This window comes from Dasypus novemcinctus, chromosome 19 (assembly GCF_030445035.2).
Source record: "Dasypus novemcinctus isolate mDasNov1 chromosome 19, mDasNov1.1.hap2, whole genome shotgun sequence".
Taxonomy (NCBI): Eukaryota; Metazoa; Chordata; class Mammalia; order Cingulata; family Dasypodidae; genus Dasypus; species Dasypus novemcinctus.
The window spans coordinates 83210374-83234668 of NC_080691.1; the positions used below are offsets into that span (position 1 = coordinate 83210374).

A 24295-nucleotide genomic window follows, 5' to 3' on the forward strand; every position below is an offset into this window, starting at 1 on the left:
AGCAGGTGCGAGGTAGGCCCCCGGGCCCCGGCGCCCGCCCCGCCCCGCCGGCCCCCAGCGCGCCTCGCGGCGCTGCGGGGCTGCCCGGCACCGGGCTCCGGCACTCGCACGCAGCTCCTCCGCCCGCGGCCCGGCCTCCGTGAACTCCCCCCGCAGCCCCCCACGGCCCGGGAACGGCCCGGCGCCTCGGGGGCAGGAGACCGCGGGCGAGCGCCGGAGGCGGCGGCCGGCGCGGCGTGGGGGGGGCCCTCTCCCACGGTGCTCCCCCTCCCCCCCCAGAACGCAACCTGAACCCCAAAGCCGCCTGCCTGAAGCGCCGGGAAGAGGAGAAGGTGTCGGGCGTGGTCGGGGACCCCCCAGCTGGGCCCTGTCAGCCCATGCGGGCCTGAGCGACGCACACAGCGCCGCGGGGCGCCTCTGAGGTACGTGGAGGGCCGGTGGGCCTGGCCCTGCCCGCGCGGGGGGCCGCGCCTCACGCCCGCCTCCCCCAGGTCCCGGCGCCCTGACCGCGCGCCCCCGGGCCCCGGCCCGAGGAGCCGCTGTTTTCAAAAGCCGACAAGGAAATCCCCACTTGGAAGAGCAGACAGACAGACAGATGCCTTAAGTGCGAACCGCGGAGACGCCGCGTGCCCGTCGCGGAGACGCCGAGCGGGCACCGGCGGCTCGTTCCCCCAGCCGCCAGCAAATCGTGCCTACGCTCAATATTTTTTTTAAGGAAAATAAAAAAAAAGTTAGTTATGAGGGTTTTTTTTTGTTTTTTTTTTTTTATCGTAGAAGATGATTAGCGGGGACGACGCCTCGATTTCTTTTTTTTCCCCCCCTGAGCTTTTTTTGCATATATTTTGTAAGCAACAAAACGTTTTGTATAAAAGTCCCGTGTGTCTGGCGATTTCTGCTGCCGTGTGTGGAGCGCTTTCGCGAATCGAGCGGGCGATTCGAGTCGCATCAGAACGGCGGGCACCCGAGCCCCTGGAGGCTGCTGGACCCCGAGCGGGGCGGGCTGGGGTCTCGTCCCGTGTTTTCATGTTGGGGAGGGGTTTGCCTTTTAAAGTGACGGGGGGTTCTCTCCCTGGGTGGTCCCAGCCCCTCCCACTTGGCTGGGCCCCCTGCGGCAACTCTGGCCTCTCGCCACCGGCCCAGAAGAAGATGCCTGGGGTCCCAGAGGCCCCCTGCTCACAGTGACACCCGCAGGCCTGGGGCCCACCTGTAACCCCATGAGGAGCTGCTGCTCAAGAGCCTCGGATCTCTGCGGAATCGGGCCTTTCGTAGGCGCCCCCATGCACCTGCCGGGCCACAGCCCGGGGCTCCCACGCCCCCTGTCCCATGACGCACAAAGAGGGAGGGGCACCCAGTGAGGCCGGGTGGGGGGCCTGGAACGGCCACATCCAGCCCCGTTGGCGCCCCCTTAGTGCCCAGCTGAAAGGGGGGCGCTGCCGGCCCCCCACTCCACAGCTCTCATGCGCTGCCCCCTCTTCTGGCCTCATGTCCCCATCAGCCCGGGGCCGCCCCACGCCACGGCACCCCGAGTCACGGGAAGCTGGCACACTCATCTCATGCGCCCGCCGCGGGGCAGCCTGGGGGCTGCTCTGTCCCAAGGCCTCGGGCTCCCGGAGGCCGTGCATCCACCACCTGCCGGCCCCCCTGCCCGACGAGCCCTGCTGCGTACCCCGAGGACCCCCGCCCTCGCGCCCCGGGCTCCAGGGAAGCCCAGCGGCAGCGTCCGGGCCGGCGCGGGACGTCCGCCTGCCCTGCGTCCTGCCCTGTCTGGGCCCCTCAGCGGGGACACAGGGAGCCCGGGAGACGCGGGGTTCCTGGAAGACCCTGGCCTCTGCCCCAGGGTGCGTCAGGGCCCTGCTGAGTGGCCTGCTCCGTGTGGGGTTCCTCTTTCGGGGAGCCCTGACAGAGGTCGCTGCCTCAGTTTCCCTTTTGTTCCTGGTGCTTCTTGACACGGTACCAGGGCTGTTACAGATAGATCACACGTGTGACAGGACAGGCGTGGTAGGAGGTGGGCACAGGGGACCTACGGTTTCATGGGGTGTTTTTTTAGGTGGGGAGGGATTGTTCCCTAAGTGCCTCCAGATAACTTTTCCCCAAAGAAAGAAATTTCAAGAGTAACTTTATACAAGCATCAACCACTGGCCGACGGAGTCCTCCCTCGTAGACGGCGCCGAAGCAATAGCCACGCAGCGTTGTGACGCCCCTGGTGCCACCCAGGACCCCCAGCACAAGGGGTCCAGGCTGCTCGGGCTCAGGGTGCTGGCCAGCGAGGCCACGGGCTCCCCGGGCGAAGGTGTCGGCCATTCCTCCTTCTGGAACCCCGGGGCGTCCCCAGCTTTGTAGGCAGGTCAGGAGCCTGTGTTTGTGACCGTTCCTGGGGCGCCCAAAGCAGAAGAAAGCTGTTCCCGGGGGCGCCGCCCGCCCGTCCGTCACACGCCTTCCCGGGCCCCCCAGTCGCCTGCCCAGGAGCCCTCGGAGCCTGGCCACAGCACCTTCCCCCCGTGACCTGCGGCTCCCCGCTGCCGGCAGCCTCAGCTCTACGCTCTTGAGCCACACCCGCCGCGCTGGCAAACCATGGGCACAGGCCCAGGGAGGTGTAGCGGGCACTCAGGGGTCCTGAGGGCACCCCGACCTCTGGTCACGGGATCCTGTTCTGTCTGTGCTCAAGGTGGGGTGGAGGGGGCCGGGGAGTCGCCCCCGGGAAACAGCCCTTAACCAGCAATGACAGCCGGTGGAGACCCCCTGTATCAGTCAGCTCGTGCCTCGTAACAAGTCACCACGAATCGGCCCCAAGAGATGACATACGTTCACTCTCTCCCCAGCCCTGCGGGGTGTAGTCGGGGCGCAGCTGAGCCGGGGGCCGCGGTCTCAGCCGAAGGCGCCTGTGGCTGTCAGCTCGCCGCCTCGCCCGGAGGTGGCCCCTGGTCCCTGCCGCGTGGCCCTGCCCGTCAGGCAGCTCCCTCACAGGTAGCAAGGAAGAGAGCCTGCCAGGAGGACGGAGCTGCGACCCCGCGCCGGGTTCCTCGGCGCCCGCGCCGTGCTCGCTGGCCGGTCGGGGCGGCGTTCGGTGGGGGCCCTGCTCCCACGGACAGGCGTGGCCCCCAAAGCCGACACGCTGCGCCTCACTCGGCGCCTTGCTGGGAAACGGGCTCTGCACGTGTGCGCGGGCTGGAGTCGGGCTCCACAGCCAGCGCCTGGCGTCCCCAGGAGAGGGGACACACGAGGGGAGAAGCGGGGGACTCGGTGGCAGGACGTGGGGGTGGCGGTCACAGGCTGGGGCGGGAAGGAGCCCCCCGTGGCCCTGCGGCAGCCCACGACATGCACAGGTGAGAGCGCGCACCCCAGGCACCCCTTTTTTAACTGGTAAGCTGTCCCTGCTGCTGGCAGGAGTGTAGCGAGCCCGCCACTTTGGGGGACGGGGGACGTCTCGGGTCAACTCTCGTCTGCGGCCAGCAGGACACATCCCCATGTGGCCACGGCTGTGCCCGGCGGTCACCCTCGTAACTGCCCAGAACCAGGCCCACCCCCAGTGCCCCTAGCTGGGTGGGTGGACTTGAGTTGATGACCGGAGCTGCAGCAGCCTGGACGAGCCAAGGCGGTTGCACCAGGCGAGAGACGCCAAGGAGTGCGGTGCACAGTTGCATTCTGGGCCGGGGAAGGGCTCCCAGGCTGTCCGACGTCCGTGCTCCCACGCCGTAGGAAGGGACCCGGACCTCCCACCCCTTCCAGCCACCGCTGTGGCCGCCCTTGGTGCCCTCAGTGTGGGGCTGCCCCTGGCCTCTCTCGGCCGCCCCGTGTTCCTCCAGCCCCTTGTAACGGACCCACCCCAGCCAGCAGGGCGTCTCCCCTTCCAAACAAGGCCGGGGGCGGCAGGGGGACAGGGTAGAGCAGGCGGCTCCACCCCCCCGCGCTTGCAACGGGACCGCCCCTTGAGCGGCCGCCGTGGAGGACAGCCGGAAGGAGCCAGAAGCCTGCGGGGCCACGCGGGCGGCTGGACGAGCTCCTGCCCGGCGCCGGAGGAGCCCGGGACCCCAGGGTGGGAAGGGGGCGGCCGCGCCCGTGCGGCCCAGTGCCCCATCTGAGCCCAGAATCCTGGTCACCTCTTGTGGGGAGGCTTCACCCCATTTCAGTGCACATCACGGCCCGGGGGGGCCCGAGCCACGCGTTCCCCCCGCGGGCTGACGAGGATCCGCCCCGGGCTTTCCTGCGAGCCACAGGCAGAGGAGCACCCGGCACGCTGCCACGCGGGGGGAGCCGAGCGGCGGACGCCTCGGCCCCTGGATAGAGCCGTGCCTGAAGCCAGCGAATGGGCCGCAGAGCTCGTAGCCGGCCGGGCCGGTGTGTCCCCTTCCTGCCCTCGGCCGGGGCTTGCTGTCTGGTCATCACTCGACGCCAGCAGCTCGGGGCTGGTGACGCCCGAGGGCAGGGGCAGGCCGTCTCCAGCCCAGGCAGCGAGGGCCCCCCGCGGCCCCTCCGCCCTCCCCCCCCACGGCCCCTCCCCAAGGCCTCTCCGTCTCGCGTGGACAACGTTCCATCCACGGGCAGATGCGCGCACCGTGGCCGCCGGCTCCAGCCCCTGAGCCCCGGGGCAGCTGGGTGGAAGGTCCTGGAAAACAGTGTCCGGCCCGTCAGCGCGGCTCCCCCAGCGCCAGGCCAGGGTCTAAATGCCAAGGCTGTGGCCAGGGGTGGGGCGGGACCCGGGGGGGCCCCCCGAAGGGGGGTGAGCGGGGGCGGGGGACCGACACCCCGGGGCCTGTCCTTCCCGCCTAGCCGTGCCTGGCCAGTCTGTCCGGGAGCCTCGGGGCTGGGCGGTCAGGGAGGGCTTCCTGGAGGAGGTGGCGCTTGATGAAGGAAGAGGGAAGGTGCGGGGGCAGCACGGTATCTGGGCACGTGTCCTCCCTGCCTGCTCCCCGCCTGTGCCGGGGGTGGGGGAGGGACGGGCTGGAGGTGGGGGGCCTGGGGGTTGGAGCGGGGTGCCTGGGGGGGCTGGTGGGAGTAGCCTGGGGGGCGGCGCGCTGGGGGCTGGGGGGGGGGCGGCGCGCTGGGGGCTGGAGGTGGGGGGGGCACTGGGGGCTGGAGGTGGGGGGGACGCTGGGGGCTGGAGGCGGGGGCCTGGGGGTTGGAACGGGGTTCCTGGGGGACTGGAGATGGGGGGGTGCCTGGGGGCTGGAGGCGGGGGGGGGCCTGGGGGCTGGAGGCAGCATTCCTGGAGGGCTGGAGGTGGGGGGTGCCTGGGGGCTGGAGGTGGGGGGGGCACTGGGGGCTGGAGGTGGGGGGGGCACTGGGGGCTGGAGGTGGGGGGGACGCTGGGGGCTGGAGGTGGGGGGGGCACTGGGGGCTGGAGGTGGGGGGTGCCTGGGGGCTGGAGGCGGGGGGGGCCTGGGGGCTGGAGGCAGCATTCCTGGAGGGCTGGAGGTGGGGGGGGCACTGGGGGCTGGAGGTGGGGGGACGCTGGGGGCTGGAGGCGGGTTCCTGGGGGACTGGAGGTGGGGGGGGTGCCTGGGGGCTGGAGGCGGGGGGGGCACTGGGGGCTGGAGGTGGGGGGGGCACTGGGGGCTGGAGGTGGGGGGTGCCTGGGGGCTGGAGGCGGGGGGGGGCCTGGGGGCTGGAGGCAGCATTCCTGGAGGGCTGGAGGTGGGGGGGGCACTGGGGGCTGGAGGTGGGGGGGCACTGGGGGCTGGAGGTGGGGGGTGCCTGGGGGCTGGAGGCGGGGGGGGGCCTGGGGGCTGGAGGCAGCATTCCTGGAGGGCTGGAGGTGGGGGGGTGCCTGGGGGCTGGAGGTGGGGGGGGCACTGGGGGCTGGAGGTGGGGGGGGCACTGGGGGCTGGAGGTGGGGGGGGACGCTGGGGGCTGGAGGCGGGGGCCTGGGGGTTGGAACGGGGTTCCTGGGGGACTGGAGGTGGGGGGGTGCCTGGGGGCTGGAGGCGGGGGGGGGGGGCCTGGGGGCTGGAGGCAGCATTCCTGGAGGGCTGGAGGTGGGGGGTGCCTGGGGGCTGGAGGGGGGCCCTGCGCACCGCGATGGGGGGCTCTGGAGGTGGGAGCGCAGGGCTGGCCACAGGGGCCCCGGGGGTCCTGGCGGCCCGAGGCAGCGCGCAGGCCGGGCCTGCCTCCCCCGCCCCCGCTGTCCCGCAGCGCGAGGAGCCGGGCGCCCCCTGCCGTCGGGAATGAGCAGCGCCGGGCGCTCTGTGGGCAACGACCTTCCCACTGGACCCCCGGCCACAGCCGGACCCCGGGGGGCGGGGGGGGGGGGGCGTCGGAGCCCGGGGAAGACGCTGGCCCCGCGCGGGACGGGCTGCGGGCATGGAGCCTCGGGCATTTAAAAATTTTTTTAATTTTCCTTTTGTATCTTAATTTTTTAAAAAAACGTGGCACTTTCGTTTTTCCTCATGAGTAGTTTTTTGTGTGGGGACACGTCGATGCGCTGGTACCGGCCGGCACCTGGGGTGAGGAGCGCGTGGAGCTGTCCCAGCGCCAGCCCCCAGCCGGCTTGTCGCTCGCGCGCGGGTCCGCGGTGCCGGGAGGGCCAGCGGCCGGGGCCGGGACGCTCTCCGGGACTGTTTTTGTAAATCTAAAACAATCCCCAAAATGAAATAAACAGAATGATCCCCATATAAAACACTGATTTAAACATCAATCAGTTCGCCTGCTCCTTCTCTGCTCCTCTGGTGCGGCGACCGGAGGATTTAAAATTACACGCGTGGGCTCTTCCGGGTGGCGGAGTCTGGGGACGGCACAGAGAAAGGACACCTGGCGAAGGGAAGGGAAGGAAGGAGGGGCAGGCCGGCCGCCGTGGGCCTCCAGGCGGAGGGAGGACGTGTGTGGCGTCCGTCGCGTGTTTGCGTCCTCTAACGGCAGTCCTGCCCGCGGCACTGCTCCCTCCGGCAGGGAAGCACCTGCCGTGTGCCTGGTGGGTGAAGGTGAGGGCTGGCCGAGACAGTCCTCGCCTGACGCTGCCACCGTCGGCTGCGCAAGACGCGGCCCGAAGGGGCAAGGAGCTGGGTGTCGCCGCCTCGCACGCCAGACTCCCAGCCACAGGGGGACCCAGGACCAAGACCCCGGGAGCGGGGGGCCCGGCTGGCCCTCAGAGCCCTCGCACGCTCAGGGACGGAGGCGGGGTGGATTGAGGGTGTCAGCCCCTCCCCTCGGGCAGCACCGCGGGAAGGGGGGCCCCCCCGAAGCGTTCTCTGGGCTCCGATTGGCTGGCGGCAACGCACCTAAAGGCGCCCGGGAGGCCGGGATGGTAGGCAGACCTGGGACCCGTTACGGCGCGTCGCTCAGAGAAACACGGAGGCGGCGGGCCGGGCCGGCGCAGCCAGTGGACCTGCCGTCCCGCAGCCCCGGGGGAAAACAGGAATCCAGCGGCCTTTGCATCTGCACGTTCTTTCCTGTACCCAGTTCCATTCACGTTGAAAGTCACAGTTGAAATGGTTTAGTGTGATTTTTATACACCAAGAGCGGGCATCGTTTCTTTGGTCAGGCAGGTGGCATGGACGACCTGCTCAGAGACGATCGCTCGGTCCAGCCTGGTGAGGCCTCAGTCCTCTGCGTGCTGACGGAAGCGGTGGCGGCCCGTGCCGAGGCCCTGCTTCTGGGAGACGGTGCCGGGTTGGGCCGATGCGGCAGGAGCGGGAATGCCGGCCGGCTGTGCGGGTGAATCCATTCTCGCTTTCAGGGAAGCAGCGAGACAAAAGGGCTAAACATCGTTATATTTTAAAATCACTAAAACAAGCCTCTATCCTCCATGATGGGGTCAGCCCACCTTAGCCATGGGCCAAACCCAGCCAATGAGCTAAAAACGGTCTTTACAATGGTTAAAAAATGATTAAAAGAAGAATAACGGGAAGTGGATTTGGCTCAATGGATAGAGCGTCCGCCTACCACATGGGAGGTCTGTGGTTCAAACCCCAGGCCTCCTGACCCGTGTGGAGCTGGCCCATGCGCAGTGCTGATTCACACAAGGAGTGCCCTGCCACGCAGGGGTGTCCCCCGCGTAGGGGCGCCCCACGTACAAGGAGTGCACCCCGTAAGGAGAGCCACTCTGTGCGAAAAAGTGCAACCCGCCCAGGAATGGCGCCACACACATGGAAAGCTGACGCAGCAGGATGATGCAACAAAAAGAAACACAGATTCCCAGTGCTGCTGACAAGAATGCAAGCAGACACAGAAGAACACACAGCGAATGGACACAGAGAGCAGACAACTGGGGGGGGGGGGGCGGGGCAGGAAGGGGAGAGGAATAAAATTTAAAAAAAAGAATAACATTGCATGCTGTGCCAGCCAGCCAAAGGGGTGCTGATGCAAATTACCAGACCTGTTGACTTTTGTCAAGGGCATTTCGGGGGATAGAAGGTCACAATCACAAGGCCCTGGAGAGTTCAACTCAAAGTCACTTCCGCACCGAAGTCATTGGCCGCGTGTTGGCGCGAGATGGCGGGCGTTGTCTGCCAGGGCTCAGGCTTCCTCTGCCTCTTCAGGCTCCGTGGTTCCAGCTTCTTCCCTCTCAGCTGTGGGACGGAGGACGCATTTCTCTCCAGGCTCCGCTGTTCTGCTCGCTCCCCAAGGCCAGCTGCAGACTCTCAGGCAAATGGCTCCTCTCTCCCGGGCCCCATGTCTCTGCAGGTCTGCAAGCTCTCTCTATTCTCGTATCTGCTCCCATGTGTCTTCTTGACTGAGTGTCCATTTATACAGCCCGCCAAGGGGGCAGGGACTCAACTCCGCACGCCCAGGTGACGTGGTCGAATCAAAGCCCTAAACTTGATTTACGTAAACGTAAAGCCTTTGAATTGAATACAAAGTGTATCACGCCAAGAGGAACAGACCAGTTTACAAACATAGTCTCTCTTTTCAGAATTCATAAAGAATATCAAACTGCCTCACATGGCATGCAAAAATTACAAGAAACACAAATTTCTGAGTCGGTAAGTAAAGTGTGATTGGAACGGCCATGCCCCGTTGCTTATGAATCTTCTAGGTCTGCTTTTTTTTGTTTGTTTTTTAACTTTATTTTAGAACACTGTCAAATTTCTGGACACTCACAAAAATAATACAGAACTCTTGGTGATGGCAGTGCCAAGTGTGAATGTAATTCCCACTGAATATGTACTTGAATCCATCTTGGTCTATCTGTCCATTTTTCCATCCTTCATCGATCTAATCTAGCTTTCTGTATTAGTCAGGGTTCTCTGCATGGGTCTTTTCTCTTTTCTTGTAGGTTTGGAAAATCTCAAAATAAAACATCAAAACCATTCCCCACAGCCCCGCACAGGAGTGTTGCCCCACATGGGAAAGCCGCCCAGCGCAGGAGTGCCGGCCGATGTGGAGAGCTGGCGCAGCAAGGTGACACAACAAGGGACACAGAGAGACAATAAAAAGATGCAGCAGAACAGGGAGTTGAGGAGGCACGAGAGAGTAATCGCCTCTCTCCCACTCTGGAAGGTCCCAGAATCGGTTTCTGGAGCCGCCTAATGAGAATACAACAGAAACAGAAGAACACACAGCAAATGGACACATAGAACAGACAACAGGGGAATGGGGCGGGGGAAGAAATAAATAATATAAATCTTCAACAAAATTAAAAAAGCATTCCCCAAAGAAAGCAGAGGGTGGCATGAAACCCTGCTCCCAGGGCTGCTCCCGCTCCCGTGCAGCCTAGCGCCTCGCTTGAACCCTGCCTTGGTGAGTGAAGGCACATCCTGAAGTACGTTTCCCCAGACAGGTTCGAGCATGGTTAGCTTGCACGGCCCTTGTGCACTGGGGGATGTTTTTCTGTTGACTTTGCTGGTACACGATGACTGAGCTGGGGTACAAATGTTCTCCCAAACGCTGTCACTGTGGCCCCTCGGCTCGGCAGTGGGTGGCCGGCCTGATGTGGGCCCCTGTGTCCGGGTGACCGAAGGACTGAATGAGGCACGTGGGTGGCGAGTTGGGAAGGAAGAGGTACAAGGTCCCGCTGGCACCGGCCTGGCAAGGGGGCACTTGAGAGACTCTGACCTCTGTGGCCCCACCGCTGGGCCCCTCCTCGAGTCCCACGGTGCTGAGGGCTTTGAGTTTTCTGGGTCTGGCTAGGTGAAAGCCTCAGCGGGAATCCAAGCAGGAGGATCAGGAAATCGTTTTTGGGCCCCAATACAATGGTTAAATTAAACAACAGACAGTAGCAAGTGTTGATGAGGACGGGGAGAAAATGGAGCGCTCGCGCAGTGTGGGTGGAGACGTCGGACGGGGCAGCCGCTGCGTGGATGTTCATCAAAAGATGAGCCGAGGGGTTGCCCTGGGACCGAGCAATTCCACCCCTGGCAGGTCTACCCGAGAGACATGGAATCAGATGTCCTCCACGTCACAATCTGTACGTAAATATTCACAGCAGCCTGATTCCTCCTAGCCCCAAAGTAGAAGCCACCCAAGGGCCCATCAACAAACGAACAATAAACGAAATCCGGTCCAGCCATACGATGGGAGGCTGTTCAGCCATAAAAAGGAATGGGGTTCTAACACGCTACAACACGGTGAACCTTGAAAGCATGCTCAGTGAAGGAAGCTGGACACAAAGGGGCAGATATTGCAAAACTGCCTTTATAGAAATGTCCAGAACAGGCAGCTGCATACAGACAGAAGGTGGATTAGGGTTCCCAGGGTTTTTTTTCTGAGGGGCACAAAAATGTTCTAAAATCACCAGTCGTGTGGTTGTACAACTCCACAAGTATGTTTAAAAGCTCAGCGCTGTGCACTTTAGAAGCGTGAATCATTTTGGAAAGGGGCACATGTCTGGAAAACCAATGCAATCATGTCAAAAATTAAAGCAGAGAAGATGAAATTAAGAAATAGCAACCGGGAAGCAGATGTGGCTCAAGGGACTGGGCTTCCACCTACCAGGAGGATCCCGGGTTCAGTTCCAGGGGCCGCCTCGACAAGGTGAGGGGTGCAGCTGCTGATGCAACAGAGAGACGCAACGAGGAAAGAGAGACGTAACAAACCAGGGAGATGAGGTGACTCAAGCGCTTGAGCGCCTCCCTCCCACATGGGAGGTTCCAGGTTCAGTTCCCGGTGCCTCCTGAAGAGAAGATGAGCAGACAGAGAGAGCAGACAGTGACCTCAAACGAGGTGGGAGAGGGATAAATAAGTAAAATCAATCTTAAAGGAAAAAAATTAAATAGCAACTACAGTGAGCGGATGTGGTTCAAGCAGTTGGGCACCCACCTACCATATAGGAGGTACTAGGTTCGGTTTCTCGTGCCTCCTAAAGAAGACAAGGAAGATGGCAAGTTGATGCGATGGGCTGGTGCGGCAAGCTGACGCAACAAGAAGACACAGGGAGATACAACAGTGCTGGGAGTGGATGTGGCTCAAGTGATTGGGTACCTCCCTACCACATGGGAGGCCCTGGGTTCAGTTTCTGGTACCTCCCAAAAGAAGACAAGCAGACACAGAAAGCACACAATAAACAGACACAGAGAGCAGACAGTAAGTGCAAAACAATGGTGGGCTGGGGAGAAATAAGTAAATAAATCTAAAAAAAAAACCATATATATATATATAGCAACCACAAACGCCTTGTAATTCCAACACCTGGAAATACTACTCAGGGGTTGATGGGTATCACCTTGTGTATGTGGATAACACTTTTGTTCTTTTATGCAAGGAACAGCAACAATCCCCCAAGTGCAACCGCAAAGACCAAAAAAGAAGGAAGGTCCCACAATGAGCCCTTGATACTAATGACTGTGCTTGTGAGCCTGTGCACCTGAAATAAGAACAAGGCCTAGAGCTGCAGGGTGCCTAAGAGTTCCCTCCTGAGAGCCTCTGTGTTGCTCAAATGTGGCCAGTCTCGAAGCCAAACTCAGCACGTAAATGCGTTGCCTTCCCCCCAGCGCGGGACATATTCTTTTATGCAAATTGGACATTGTTTATCTGCTGCACCTTCTTTTCTGCAGCTAGCATTATTTTGGCCCCATCCTCCTGGTTCTTCTACGAGGTCCCACTTTGTCCTTTTTCAGGGTTGTGTACTGTTCCACGACAGGAAGGAAGCCTGATCTATTCGGTCACTTGCTAGTCACGTGGGATGATTCCGGTTCTGTGATTTGACAACCAGGCTGCTGTAAGGCCCTCAGACACTCGTGGATATTTCTGTAGGGGAAAAAAAAAATGCCTTGGAAGTGGTGCTGATGTGGGCTATGGTGGGAGGCTCTTTGTCTCTTCAGAGATAACCTAAGCTCTCTGACTTGTGGGTGTGACGGTAAGAGGCTGCAGTCCTCCCCTTGGTAACAATGGCAAGGACTCCAGTCCCAGGAAACAGTTTAACAATGCAAGGTCTATAAACTTTAAGTATTTAGGGGAAATGCAAACTAAATATGCTAAAAACTTACCTGGAATGTCTGAAGTCCATGCTAAAAGCTTACCTAAGATGTGGAAGATATATATGCTAATTGAAGCCTATTGAGAACTGAAACAAAAGGACCATTTGGCCTTTCTTCTCTGTATAAAAGGGACTCAAAAATCTTGTTCCGGGCTCCGGATTCAAACAGAAAGCTCCCGAGTCCCGCCAGCTGTCAATAAACCATTTTTCCTTCTCAAAATCATTCCTGAGTCCTGGCCTCGCTATACTCAAATAATTGAACCTCTCTCAAATTCTACAACAGTGCTGCTCGAAAGACATTGCCAAGCTCACCTCAGAAAGGTGACCTCCTCCGTCTTCGCCCTGCACCGCCCCCAGCCGGGCCACTTGTCCCAACAGCGTTTTTGGGCTGGTCCTGCGTTTTCTTTCTTTTTTTTGTCTTTATTTTTTTAATGTTACATTAAAAAATTATGAGGTCCCCATATACCCCCCATTCCCCTCCCCCCACCCTCCCCCCATAACAACCTCCTCCATCATCATGAGACATTCACTGCACTTGGTGACTACATCTCTGAGCACCGCTGCACCTCGTGGTCAGTGGTCCACACCACAGCCCACACTCTCCCACAGTCCATCCAGTGGGCCATGGGAGGACATATAGTGTCCAGTAACTGTCCCTGCAGCACCACCCAGGACAACTCCAAGTCCCGAAAACGCCTCCACATCTCATCTCTTCCTCCCACTCCCTACCCCCAGCAGCCACTATGGCCACTTTCTCCACACCAATGCCACATTTTCTTTGATTACTAATCACAATAGTTCATGAATAGAATATCAGTAAGTCCACTCTAATGCATACTCTATTCCTCCATCCTGTGGACCTTGGAATGGCTGTGTCCACTCCACATCTATGTCAAGAGGGGCTTAGATCCACATGGATGCTGGATGCAATCCTCCTGCTTGCAGCTGCAGGCACCCTTGGCTCCCTGGTGTGGTGTGTGACCTGCACTCTGGTTGACTGGACTTACCCCACTCAGCTAACATGGTCCTGCGTTTTCATCCGCTGCTTTGAAAGGCTGCCTGGGACACACCCAGCATCCTGACTGCCCTTGGCTGAGTTCTGTTTATGTCTGCGCTGCTCTCCTTCTAGTTCCGAGAGGTTCAGAGTTGTTGCCTGACCGCATATAACATTAATTTAAAAAAAAAATTAATCCTAAGGCATAAAACTGTACCTTTATGGAGTTCTGGCTCACTTTCTCGTTTCCCCAGCTCGGTTCCTGCAGGCACGACAGGCATCTTGCCTCCCAACTCTAGCAATACAGGCACAGCCCTTGGGAGGAATCATCCGCTCCAAAACATTTAAAAATTACAAAACATAAAGACAAAAGCAAAGAGCAACAAATAAAATCCCAAGTAACCACTTTCCACAACATTCAGCCCCAACACCCTTAGCCAGCTTTCTATAATCTGTGATTAAAATAATTTGTTATAAGAAAGTAAGCTGGCATTTCAAGCTTGGTCTCAAGTGACAACTAGTAAATAAACAATAGCCCTCCAGGCTCTGTTCTGTAACAATTAGGTTGCGGTCAGGTAACTGTCTCACCTTGCCGGTTTTCTTCCAGATATTTAATTTAAACCAACGTTTAAGCCCCTCCCCGCCCACATCCTCCTTGGCAGTTTTTGTCACGTGACCTTTACTTTTAATGTACAGGTTGATTTGAGGACAGAACCACGTAAGTCCCTGTCTGTTGAGGCCCCCGCCCGGTCAAGCACCGCCCTGGACGGGGCTACCCTTCCACCCAGCGCAGTCCAGGGTCAAATTTTCGGAGCGTGACGAAGCAAGTGCCACCAAGTCCCTTTTCCAGATGAGCAAACAGGCTCAGAGAAGCACTGCAACTTGCCCAAGGTCACACAGCGAGGTAGCCACACCTCCTGCCTCCTCCAGAAGCGGGTTCAAATCCCAGCCCTTCCCTTTCTGGGGCTCTGCGTAAGTCCTTCCCCGTTTTCCCAGTTGTAGAGGAAGTTTAATCGTGTTCTGAAAAGCATAATAACGCGACGACAGGGGCACAAAGTCGCTGGCCAAATGTCCCGGGCCACCCTTGCCGCGCAGACGGGGTCCACTCCGACCACCAGGGCCGAGCCGCTGAAGCGAGTTCGGGTACCTACGTGACCAGAAAGGACCACCCCGCCCCCGCGCTGTCAATCTACAACTTCCGACCCTCCCCGGAAGTGACCCCCGAGGTCTTCCGGGCTTGCGCGCGCATCGGCGGCCGGCTCGGGGCGGGGTTCCTCATGCGCGCCTGCGCGCTGCGGCCGCGCCTGCGCAGAGCAGCCGTGCCGGGACCAGGGTGACCCCGAGGGAAGCGGGGCGAGTCGCGATGTTGACGAGGTTCCTGGCCCCGCGCTACCGGGAGCTGGCGAAGAACTGGTGAGCGGGGGCGCCCCGAACCCCACCCGCGCCCCGGTCAGCGCGCAGGGCGCCGGTGGGGAAACTGAGGCTCAGGGAGGGGCCGCGGGCCGTCCCCGGGCTTCTGGTACAGGTGGCTGGCCTCTCTGAGCCTCAGTTTACCCTTCTCCACCCGGAGGTGGGCCCGAAGCCAAGCCCGTCGATGCTGGCTTGTATTTTCTTTCTTTTCTCCTCCCCCACTGGCGCCCTCCTCGCTTTGCTAGTTATTTTTGCTCCTTGTCTGCTCGTTGTTTCTTTGCTCGTTGTGTTCCTTGTCTGTTTTTCTCTAGGAGGCACCGGGACCCGAACTCGGGAGCTCCCGTGTGGGAGGCGGGTGCTCAACTGCTTGAGCCACATCCATTCGCCCTTGTATTTTCCTTCTTGAATGATTCCTACACCCAGCCCCGGCTCCAGGTTGAGGCTGAAAGGGATGGGGTCACTCCCCCCCCTCTCGGAGCTCTGTCTAATGACCTTGCGTGGGGCCGGAACGGGGCGACCTTGCAGTGGGGGAGGGGGTGGCCGGTGTCCACAAGTTGGGGTGCTAAGAAGCAAGTTTGAGCCCCCACGGTAAAAAACATCCCCTCCACCCCAGACCAGGGAGTCGGGTGGGGCGCGGGTGTCTGGACCGTGGAGCTGGGCGCCCGCTGGAGTGGGGGCTCGGGGGCGTTTTACAGCCGAGGCAGCCCCGGGCCCGGGGGACGAAGCCCGTCCCCGGCATCAGACGGGCCCTCGGGCAGAGCAGCAAGCACCTGTTGTCCATGCATCCCTTTAACAAGAATTTATTGAGCACCTACTGTGTGCTCGGCGCCATGCGCTTGGAGACACGGCAACGGATGAAACACAAACCCGCTCTCCTGGGGCTGACAATAAACAAGCAAGCGGATGAGGTCTGCAGCGTGAGGCTGATGCAAAATAAAAAAAGCGATAAAGGAGCGCGCGCCCAGGGACCTGAGCTAGTGGCGTGCGGCTTCCGGGCGTCGTCCTCGGCTCGGACTTGAGAGACCCTTTCTTGGTGCCTGACTGGGGGAGGCCTGGTTCTTGGACTCTTCTCCTCTCTGGTCTGTGCAAGTCCAAGGGGAGTGTCGGGGCGACGTGGATCAGGCCCAGCAAGCGTGTTCACAGGAGGAAGTACCCTCTGGCGACCGCGGCACTCACGCCGAGGGCCACACGAGGAGAGGTTCCTGCTCTCCTGGCCCCTTCCTCCAGAGCTAGGTTTCCAGAGCAGCATGGTGCTGAGTTGTGCGGGCCACGAGGGGTGCGGCAGGTTGGGGTAACAAGCCCCTCCACCTCCCCAGTGAACCAGGCGGGACGGGGACCCGGGGTTAAATTCTGACCCTGTGCCGGCTGGCGATGGAACATGTAACAGCTTTCTGTTGCTGCGTAACAAATGGTCCCTGAATGTAGCAGCCTGAAATGACAGGAGTTCAGGGGAAGCTTCGTTGGGTCCTCTCAGGGACACAGAGCTGCCGTCGGGCTGGCGGCCGGGACTGCGGCCTCCCTGGGAGGCTCGACTGGCACATGCGCGGGGCTGTGGGCAGGACTCGGTTTCCTCAGCGCTGCAGCGTGGGCAGGTCACAGCATGGCAGCCGGCTGCCACGAGCAAGGGTGCCACGGCGGGAGCCGGTTGGAGGCCCTCACCTCCGATGTGACGTCCCACACTTCCGCGTTCCCGCTCGCTGGCCGCTCGTCCCCAAGGGGGGAGTCCATGAGGCCGCAAGCTCCGGGCGGGGTCCTCGGGGCCAGCCCGGAGGCTGCCGCGGCGGGCGCGCGCGTGGGCTCGGAGCGGGCGCCTGGGTCCTCTCTGCGCCCCGGTGTCCTCGTCCGTAAAGCAGGGCTGCCCCAGCCCCGGGGCCACTGCAGGACACCCCGTGGCCCGCGTAGACAAGCCCGTGGACAGCCCGCCTCGGGGTGGGGCCGCCGCGTGGCCGCTGACGCCCGCTTCCCCGCTCCCCCCGCAGGATGCCCACCGCCAGCAGGTGGGGCGCCGTGGGGGCCGTGGGGCTGGTGTGGGCCACCGACTGGCGGCTGGTGCTGGACTGGGTGCCCTACATCAACGGCAAGTTCAAGAAGGACTAGCGGCCGCCCGTGCCGCCCCGAGGTGAGGCGCCGGCGTGGCGGGCTGCGGGAGGGCTCCCCGGCCGCGCCCCCGCCTCCCGCCTGGCCCTGCCTGGCCCGCCCTGTGGGAGAGCCGGGCCCCGGGTGGACCTGCCGGGCCCCGTGTCCTCTCCGCTGCTGGGCCTGGGGGCTGGGGAGGCTGGGCCCCCGCCCACCGGTCACCAGGGCTGGCCTCACCTGCTGGTAGCGAGGCGTCCAGCCGTGCCTGCTCAGCACGCAGGTCGCCATCCGAGGCCGTTGCCTGTGTCCTCAGCGCATCGGCCCAGGTGACCGGCCCGCCTGGGTGGGCTCGGGGCCCCAGGCCTCCCCGTGGAGCCGTGAGCCCGAGCCCCTCGGTGTTGGCTGGGGTCCCCGGGCCGCCGCGCTCCCCTCACCTGCCTCCCTGCCCACTCCAGGTGCCTGGGGAGACGGCGCCGCCCACCTCAGCACCTGCCGCACCTGGGGCGGCCGCAGCCTTCCGGACGGACAGACCGCTGGGACAGCAGCAGCCCCCACGACCGCCTGCGCCCCCGGAAGCCGCGCCGCTGCCCACGCACATGGCTTTCTGCCCTCCGCCTCGGTGCCGGGCGAGCTCGGGCGAGCTGGGGGCTCGGTCACCCGCACCCCCGGCTGGGTGCCTCGGGGGTCCTTTCAGACCCACGGCGTTGCCAGTCTTGGAGCGTTTCCACGGAGAGGTCATGTGAGCGTCGAGAGTGCTGGGGCGGCCCGGGCCCGCTCGCTGCGTCTGTGCTGTGTCAACAAGCTGCTCCACGTGCTGTGGCCTCCAGCAAATGTGTCTTACTTCACGCGAGTGTCGTTGGGGAGCGGCGTGGCCGGGTGGCTTGAGCACGGGGGCTTCCCCGGGGACTGCGTCGTCCGAGGTCTGGGGCGGGTGGCCTTCCCGTGGCACTGCTGGCGTCGCCTCCAGCATGGCGGCCGCCTTCCCTCCAAGCCGATGTCCCCGGGGGCAAGGGTATTGGCCAGCCAGAGGGGAGCGGGTGCAAGTACCAGAAACGGGTGGGTTCTTATGAAGGGCGTTGACTTGGGGTAGGAGCTCACAGACACCAGGCCACGAAGCACAAGTCACTTTCCTCCCCAAAGTCCATTTGCAGCAGGACGGCTGCCGACGGCTGCGGGTTCAGGCCTCCTGGGCTCCTCGGGGCTCAGCGCCTCTTTCCCCCGCAAGGGCAGCTGGAGACCTTGAGGCTCTCTAGGCTTTGCCCCTCTCACAAGGGCAGCTGGAGACTCGCAGGCGAATGGCCCTGTCTCTCTCCCCGGGGCTCCAGCGTAAGGCTTCAGCATCCAACGCCAACATCCAAACTCAGTCAGAAACTCTCAGCTCTGTCCTTGGCAACGGCCCTTGGTGGGCGGGGACTCAAGGCCTAATGACGGGGCCCAATCAAGGCCCTAATTGTAACTTAATCACGCGCGGGAACAGATACATGCAGGCATAATGCAGTATCCATTTCTGGAATTCATAAGCTATCCAATTGCTAGGAGGAAGGAGAACGGGCCTGGGAGGACTCGGAGCTTTCCCACCATCTGCTGGGGGAGGAGCCCGGGCACGGGGTGCGGCCTGGTGGCCCGAGGCTGTGACACCTCCTCAGCAGGGCAGCAGGCACGTGCCCAGCGGAGGGCCCTGCCGCCTCCAGCTGCAAAGCCGCCCGGTGGCCCCGGCTCAGAGGCTTCGCGCCCACCCCTGCTACCCCGTGGCCGCCGCCCCTCTGGTCCAGACGCCCCTCAGGGGACCCGGCCGCCAAGACCCTGTTTCCAGAGGAGGCCCCGTCGGCGGGCCGGGACGAGCGGGGCGGCGGTTCAGCTAGCCGCGAGGACAGGCTGAGGACAGGCCGGGGCCTGCCCGTCCTCCAGCTCCCAGCAGGTTCTCAAACGCCTGTGTCCCCGCACACGGGCGGACCCGAGCACAGGTGTCTCCAAGGCCGCCCTCCCCCGCTCCTCCAGGCCGGCTCCGGGGGCCGCCCCACTTCAGGGCACGCGGGGCAGCCCCGCTGGTGACCGGCGCCCTGGCGTTGCAGCGCGAGCGCGCCCTGGAGAGGCGCTGCTGCCCCAGCGAGCGACGGCCTCGCGGTCAGGCTTCACTCACCCGAGGGAGTCAGGGAGGGGCCTCCAGGTGCACCGCGGCGGCCAGCGGCCCCGAAACTTCAGCAAGGCCAGCAGCCGTGCCCGCGCCTCCCGGCCCCCCGCCCCCGTCCGTCCAGCGCGCCTCCCGGCCCCCCCCAGCCCCCGCCCGTCCAGTGCGCCTCCTGCTGGCCCCCCCCCGGCCCCCGCCCGTCCAGCGCGCCTCCTGCTGGCCCCCCCCGGCCCCCGCCCGTCCAGCGCGACTCCCGGCCCCCCCAGCCCCCGCCCGTCCAGCGCGCCTCCCGGCCCCCGCCCGTCCGGTGCACCTCCCCGGGCCCCCACCCATCCAGCGCGCCTTCCCGGGCCCCCGCTTCTCCAGTGCGCCTCCCCGGGCCCCCGCTTCTCCAGTGCGCCTCTCTGGGCCCCCGCTTCTCCAGCGTGCCTCCTGGACCCCCGCCCTTCCGGGCCCCCTGCCTGTCCAGCACACCTCCCCAGGGCCCCCCACCTCCCTGGGCCCCCCGCCTCTCCAGTGCACCTCCTCAGGCCCCCCCCCCCTTCAGTATGCCTCACTGGGGCCCCCCCCAACTTCTTCCCCTATGTGCACGTTTCTATGTTTTTGGTGTTTTATTTTTTAACAGATCATGACTTTAATAAAAATATAGCTTAGTATCTTTCCATTAAAGCTAGAAAAGTAAAACTCCACAAAATTCTGTTGGGGCTATAAATCAAATATTTAAGAGAATGTTTCAAAAAGATACCACTTCACACCCTCCAGCAACAGCTCTCATCAAACAAAAGTAACAAACCAACAAGTGCCGGGGCTGGAGGAACGGCTGCACTGCTGGGACGCATGGAAACGGGCCGCTGAGGGACAGGGCCTGGTGGTTCTGGGAAGGCACAGAACTGCCATCCGAGCAGCCGCCCCACCGCTCGGGGTGGACCGGAAGCGCCAGGGCCACGCGGCGCAGCGCAGTTACCACCGCAGCAAGCAAGGGCCCGGCCCGTGGAGTAGTACTCAGCCACGAAAAAGGCAGGGGATTCGGACTCCTGGGACACTGGAAACATTCTGCTGACTCCAAGGAGCCAGACATGCAAGGGCAGGCTGGGCGAGTCCACTTAGGTGGAACATCTGGAACAGACAAACCCCTAGAGACAAAGCTGATGAGGCGCCCTGGGCCCAGGGCTTCGTGCCTGGTGGGTAGAGGTGCTCTGTGGGGTGACGAGAAGGTCTTGGCAATGGACAGCGGTGATGGCGGCACGACACCGCGGAGGCATCGGCACAGTGGCTGGAATGGGAAGGGTTATGTTGCTTGTATGTCACCACAATTTAAAAAAAACAGAACTAGAGTCCAGGCTTTAAAGAATTCAGAGTTTTAGTGCACATACTTTTCAACATTTTAATACTTTTTAAACTAATGTTCCGGGGAAAATTCAGCCAGTTAAAAAAATACATAAAAACGTCTAGAGGCAGCGGATGTGGCTCAGGAGTTGGGCATCCATGTGGGAGGGTCCCGGGTTCTGTTTCTGGTGCCTCCTAAAGAAGGCAAGCAGACACAACAAGCAGACAAGCAGACAACGAGCAGACAGCCGAGGGTGCAGGAAAAATAAAGCAAAAAAAATTATTAGCAAAAAACAAAACCTAAACGTATAGAGGGGCACACAGCCATTCTTTTGATCTGGCCCCTACATGGTAGCTGATCTTGCTTAAGTTCTGATATTTTCACCATGGATTTCTGGCATCGAGTTCTTAGAGCAGCAGCTGGCGTGGTGCTGGAGCTGTGGGAGCACTTACTCGCCACCCGTGAGCCCCGTGTGAGCACCTGCTCGCCCCATCCTAACCCCCGTTTACGCTGCAGAGCTCCCAAGCAACTCCCAGACCTCATGTGCTCTCAAGTACCTCAGCACATCTCAAAAGCAAGCTTTTACACAACTACGACACCGTTATCCCACCTGACAAAACTGACAGTAATTCCGAGAGCCTCCGATAGCCACTCAGTGTTGACTTCCCCAGATGGGTGAAAAACCTTGCCAGCGAGGCCCACGCTCCGTGGTTTGCTGCCTTGCTGCCTCCTTAAGAGTTCGAGTCGAGAGCCCCCTCCTCCCTTCTGCCCTGGGCGAGGGACTTGAAGAAGCTGGGCCCTTTGTCTGGAATCTCCCACAATCAGTTTGCCAACGGCATCCTTGCATTGTCTTTTTGTAGGAGGCACCAGAGATCGGAACCAGGACCTGGTAGGCGGGAAGCAGGCGCGCAACCACTGAGCCACACCCACTCCCCAATGAGAGTTGGTTTTTTCATGTTTTTATTTTTTTTAAAGATTTATTTTTTATTTCTCTCCCCTTCCCTCCCCCAGTTGTCTGCTCTCTATGCCCATTCGCTGTGTTCTTCTGTGACAGCTTCTATCCTTATCAGCAGTACCAGGGATCTGTGTTTCTTTTTGTTGCGTCATCTTGCTGTGTCACCTCTCCGTGTGGGCGGTGCCATTCCTGGGCAGGCTGCACTTTCTTTCCCGCTGAGCGGCTCTCCTTACGGGGCGCACTCCTTGTGTGTGGGGCTCCCCTACGCGGGGACACCCCTGCGTGGCAGGGCACTCCTTGCATGCATCAGCACTGCGCATGGGCCAGCTCCACATGGGTCAGGGAGGCCCAGGGTTTGAACCGCGGACTCCCATGTGGTAGGCGGACGCCTTAACCACTGGGCCAAGTCTGCCTCCCTCATTTGTTTTTAGAAGGTACCGGGGATCAAACCCAGGACCTGGTACGTGGGAAGCAGGTGCTTAACCACTGAACTACATCCACTTCCCAATGAGAGTTGTTTTTATCATTTATTTTCAGGAGGTACCGAATATCGAACCCAGGATCTTGTACATGGGAAGCAGGTGCTCAACTGAGCCACACCTGCTCCCCTGCGTTGTCATCTGACACGCCCCTTTATGCCCAGTGTTTCTTATAAACCGGTATTGGCTCACAGGGACACCTGGCAGTATCTGGACACTTGTGGTTGCTACAATGGGGAGGTGGGGTGCCACTGGCACCTGGTGGGGGAGACCAGGGCTGCTGGACACCGTGCAGCACAGGGGGGCTGGCCGACAGCCCCAAGCATGGACACCCAGCCCTAGACTCGTCTGAGCAGAGGCCCTCCCCGGGGGGGGGGCTTTTGGCAGTAGGTGGGCAGCTGCCTGGGGATTTGCCCGCCCAGCTCGAGTAAAGGAAATTAAAGAGCAAAGTGCAAGAAAGTCAGGCCTAACGGGAGGGGGGCGGCCAGAAACCTGCCCGAATCATGTCGTTTTTCTTCCTTGCCCGCTTGGGTGTCTGCACCTGCTGTCTCGACCGCCGCCCCCGCCGACCTCCTGCCCTGCTCACCCCTGGCGTCCCATCGGTCCTGCCAGACCCCCGAGCTGGCAGGTCCCCTCACAGCCCCCGGGGCTGGGCCTGCCCCTCCTCTGCTCCCCGCCAGCAGCTCACCCCCCGTCTGCCGAGTGACTGAATGAGCTGCAGAAGGCCAGCCTCGGTCACGCCAGGGTCGCCCCACTTCCCCTGCCCACAGTGGACATTCCACGGCCATCGCTCGCAGGGGCCGGTTCTTTAAAGTCACCTTTATTGATGTGTCACCATGGCGAATTCCCCATAAAATGACAGACACCTTTTTGGGAAGTCTCTATTTTTTTTCACCTATTGCCTTTTCAGGACAGAACCAATAGGCGGGGCCTTGGCGGCTGTGCAGAAGCGGGTTCAGCACAAGGGCTGCCTCGGGGGCCCTCGACTTGTCTGGGGACGTGGGTTCCAGGAGGGTTCCCGCCGCCCTGACTGGTCAGGGGGCTCCTGCACCCCGAACCCCAATGTCTTTCGGGGGGGTGGTGCTGACTCTCTGCCAGGCAGAGATGCCTGGTGGCCAGCCCGGGACGCGCTTCCCGGGGAGATGCTGCGGGACGAAGTGCGTCCTGTGTGACGACTGGGGGGGGGGGCGGGTTCCAGAAGCTTCCACTGGGCCTCCCCTGGCCCCGGGTGCCAGCTCCCTCTGCTGCCCGTGCCCCGCGTGCTCTTGCTGTGAGGACGACCACATGCCCAGCCCCGGGAGTTGCCCCAAGATTCCTCAACCCTGGTGGTGGCCTCGGGGACCCCGACACGGGGACTGCAATACCCTTCCCTTTGCGCCCAAATGGCCTCCCTTTTCCAGGATGACGACATCTCATATAACCTTTAAATGGAGAAGTAGACTCGTACACCCCGGAAGAGCCCCCGCACCACAGTTCAGGGTGTGAAGCCACAGAGGGCCAGGGTCCTGAGGAGCTTGACCTCCGCAGGGAGAAGGTGGCAGTCCCGTGCCCGCTTCAGGAGACAGGGCACCACCTACTCCCGGGCACCCACCCCGGGACCCACCCTCTGCCTCCTGCTGGGGGCCCCTGCACCCACATCCTTCCCAATCAGGAGGTGCAGCTCCTCCAGGCACAGGCCGCAGCTCCGGCCACTGGTTCAGCAACTCCTTACACAGGTGCCGCGGCCGTTTCGGGGAGGAACGCAGCCAGTGGGGGGCGCGGGACCCCCATGTCCGCTTCAGGACGCCTCAGGCTGGTATGGGGAAAAGGATGGGGGGTGGACCCAAGGGGGGGGGGCGGGAAGGGGCCTGGGAAGCGCGTGGAAGCCTCCAGGCGAGAGCTGGTGGCTGGACTAGGTGCAGGCGGTGGAGACGGCGCGAGGGCCGTTCTCCTGGGCTCTGATGGGAAAGCACAGGGTGGGACTTGGGGTCATGGCCGATGCCCCCCCAAACCTGCACACCGGGGAGGCGGCGCGAGTCGAGATCCGGGCACAGGAGGTTAGGCCCGAGCTGGGGCGGGCCCCCGCTTCAGAGGGGCGCAAGGGCGGGCGCCCACGGTCCCCCCACCGCGTCTGTCCGAAGTTACCTGGCCTGCGCAAGCGCACACCCGCGCAGGTGCCCGCGGTCGCCGAGGGAGACCCCGGGCCGGCAGTGGGCGTCCCCGGAGCGGGGTGGGGGCGGAAGGCGACTCGTCAGGCCGGCTGCCTGCCCGCGACGCCGCCCAGAACGGGACTCACCCCGAAGGCGCCGCGGGGTCCAGGGCGCGCAGGCCCCGAGCGCTGCCAGGTGCGGGCAGCTCCAGTGCGCAGGCGCAAGCGCAGGGGCCGGCCGAGGGCGCAGGCGCGCGCCCCACGCCACCGGTGGCCCCGCCCCCGCCCCGCCCCGGGTGCTGATTGGCCCCGGGCGCCGCGGGGCGGGGCCTGGAGCGGCGGCTGCGCAGCACGGGGCCCCGCGCGGGCGGGTGGGCGGAGCGCGCCCCCCGAGCGGGGGCAGGCGAGCGCGGGGAGGGGGCCGAGAGGGCGGCAAAGCCGGCGCGCGCCCG

At 62.5% G+C, this 24295-nt stretch overlaps 3 long non-coding RNA genes across 3 annotated transcripts; 1 reads left to right on the forward strand and 2 right to left on the reverse strand.

The window, feature by feature from the left end:
• Window positions 1-6: 6 nt before the first annotated feature.
• Window positions 7-889, forward strand: LOC139437001 (uncharacterized). The gene is made up of 2 exons (XR_011646574.1): window positions 7-422; window positions 492-889. It is a non-coding gene; the product is annotated as an uncharacterized lncRNA (long non-coding RNA).
• Window positions 890-7422: 6533 nt separating this feature from the next.
• Window positions 7423-14596, reverse strand: LOC131274657 (uncharacterized). The gene is made up of 2 exons (XR_009181962.1): window positions 13558-14596; window positions 7423-12117 (listed from the first exon to the last, which is right to left on the reverse strand). It is a non-coding gene; the product is annotated as an uncharacterized lncRNA (long non-coding RNA).
• A 5700-nt stretch (window positions 14597-20296) lies between these two features.
• On the reverse strand, window positions 20297-24034 carry LOC111764762 (uncharacterized). The gene is made up of 2 exons (XR_002797290.3): window positions 23840-24034; window positions 20297-20475 (listed from the first exon to the last, which is right to left on the reverse strand). It is a non-coding gene; the product is annotated as an uncharacterized lncRNA (long non-coding RNA).
• Window positions 24035-24295: the final 261 nt, after the last annotated feature.